The sequence below is a fragment of the Hetaerina americana genome, unplaced genomic scaffold (assembly GCF_022747635.1).
Source record: "Hetaerina americana unplaced genomic scaffold, ioHetAmer1.1.p SCAF_620, whole genome shotgun sequence".
Classification (NCBI taxonomy): Eukaryota; Metazoa; Arthropoda; class Insecta; order Odonata; family Calopterygidae; genus Hetaerina; species Hetaerina americana.
In genome coordinates, this window is record NW_027287229.1 from 57,501 (window position 1) to 60,000 (window position 2,500).

At 49.3% G+C, this 2,500-nt stretch overlaps 1 non-coding gene across 1 annotated transcript in view; it reads left to right on the plus strand.

Annotated features, from left to right (window-relative positions):
• Positions 1–787: 787 nt before the first annotated feature.
• Positions 788–2,500, plus strand: part of LOC139695731 (small subunit ribosomal RNA) — a 1,865-nt gene continuing 152 nt past the window's right edge. The window contains exon 1 of the ribosomal RNA XR_011702371.1: positions 788–2,500. This exon is cut by the window's right edge and continues 152 nt beyond it. This is a non-coding gene — a ribosomal RNA (small subunit ribosomal RNA).

Sequence of the window (2,500 nt, forward strand, 5' to 3'; positions counted from 1 at the left end):
ACGTACAAGTCCAAACAAACGATTAAAAATTGCTTTTTTTTTGGATATTGCGAAATATGGGCGAGGGAAGGGGATATTTCCATGCCTGGCTTATAATGTCGAGGAAAATGAATTAAGTGTTAAGTAACGATATATATATGTTGAAAGGTTGACTTGGTTTGTAACTGATGTAACGATTTTTGCAATTCTTCCGGGAAAAAATCCGCAAGTGAAGCGAATTTAATGCGCAAATTATTCGCTGAAAACGAATAAATTACTTGGAAAAATTTTCTAAGTGCCGATTAATAATAATAAAGTAAGAAGTAAGGGTAAACTGGGAAGGACATGCAGAGAGAACGTAATCTTTGGAAAATGGTCGAAAATTTTCTAAGTCCCGCAAAAAATCGGCGTTTTGGACCAGTCTTTTTGCCCAGAATCTCCGAAAAACACCGGCGATTGCGCCATTCTGAGCAATGTCCAAGGGGATCCCAAAATGATTTTGACTTATATGTGGAGTATCGCATTGGCGAGTCCAACCGGTCAGCAAATGGCGAGGAAGTGATTCGGGGTTGGTTCTCGGTCTCTTCGGATCTCGCCCACCTCTACCTAGTCCCTTTTGGATTTGGAACACGAAAGTATAAATTTTCGGGCAAATACCGACGCCATGCGGGTTGCCGGGAAACCCCCGGTCGATTCCCGGTGTCGAGTGGGCTCGGAGTCGGTGAAAATTGAACGTTCTCCTCGCGAGAAAATCGAGCTAAGCGTGGTCCCGGTGGGTGATTCCGCCGGGAACATAGCCCATGCAAGCTCCCTGGTTGATCCTGCCAGTAGTCATATGCTTGTCTCAAAGATTAAGCCATGCATGTCTCAGTACTAACCGCTTTAAGGCGAAACCGCGAATGGCTCATTAAATCAGTTATGGTTCCTTGGATCTTACCCACACTTACATGGATAACTGTGGTAATTCTAGAGCTAATACATGAAACTCGTGCCTCGACCAGTGATGGAAGGGGTGCTTTTATTAGAACAAAACCAATCGGTCGGTCTTCCGTCCGTTGCCTTGGTGACTCTGAATAACTTTTGGCTGATCGCACGGTCTGAGCGCCGGCGACGCATCTTTCAAATGTCTGCCTTATCAACTTTCGATGGTAGGTTCTGCGCCTACCATGGTTGTAACGGGTGACGGGGAATCAGGGTTCGATCCCGGAGAGGGAGCCTGAGAAACGGCTACCACATCCAAGGAAGGCAGCAGGCGCGCAAATTACCCACTCCCGGAACGGGGAGGTAGTGACGAAAAATAACGATACGGGACTCATCCGAGGCCCCGTAATCGGAATGAGAACACTTTAAATCCTTTAACGAGGATCTATTGGAGGGCAAGTCTGGTGCCAGCAGCCGCGGTAATTCCAGCTCCAATAGCGTATATTAAAGTTGTTGCGGTTAAAAAGCTCGTAGTCGGAGGTGTGTCTCGGACGGTCGGTTCGCCGCTTGTCGGTGCTCAACTGGCCGGTCCGGACGTCCTGCCGGTGGGGTCCGCGAGGCTCCGTTATCCTTCTTTGGTCCTCTTCACCGAGTGCCTTGGTGGGCCGGCACGTTTACTTTGAACAAATTAGAGTGCTCAAAGCAGGCCGTTGGTCGCCTGAATACTGTGTGCATGGAATAATGGAATAGGACCTCGGTTCCATTTTGTTGGTTTTCAGAACTCGAGGTAATGATTAATAGGGACGGACGGGGGCATTCGTATTGCGACGTTAGAGGTGAAATTCTTGGATCGTCGCAAGACGAACCGATGCGAAAGCATTTGCCAAGAACGTTTTCGTTGATCAAGAACGAAAGTTAGAGGTTCGAAGGCGATCAGATACCGCCCTAGTTCTAACCATAAACGATGCCAGCTAGCCATCCGCCGAAGTTCCTTCTATGACTCGGCGGGCAGCTTCCGGGAAACCAAAGCTCTTGGGTTCCGGGGGAAGTATGGTTGCAAAGCTCAAACTTAAAGGAATTGACGGAAGGGCACCACCAGGAGTGGAGCCTGCGGCTTAATTTGACTCAACACGGGAAACCTCACCAGGCCCAGACACCGGTAGGATTGACAGAATAAGAGCTCTTTCTTGATTCGGTGGGTGGTGGTGCATGGCCGTTCTTAGTTGGTGGAGCGATTTGTCTGGTTAATTCCGATAACGAACGAGACTCTGGCCTGCTAACTAGGCGTCGGAATCTATTATGCTTCCGACGTAGCTATCTTCTTAGAGGGACAGGCGGCTCCTAGCCGCACGAGATTGAGCAATAACAGGTCTGTGATGCCCTTAGATGTTCTGGGCCGCACGCGCGCTACACTGAAGGAATCAGCGTGTCCTCCCTGGCCGAAAGGCCCGGGTAACCCGCTGAACCTCCTTCGTGCTAGGGATTGGGGCTTGCAATTGTTTCCCATGAACGAGGAATTCCCAGTAAGCGCGAGTCATAAGCTCGCGTTGATTACGTCCCTGCCCTTTGTACACACCGCCCGTCGCTACTACCGATTGAA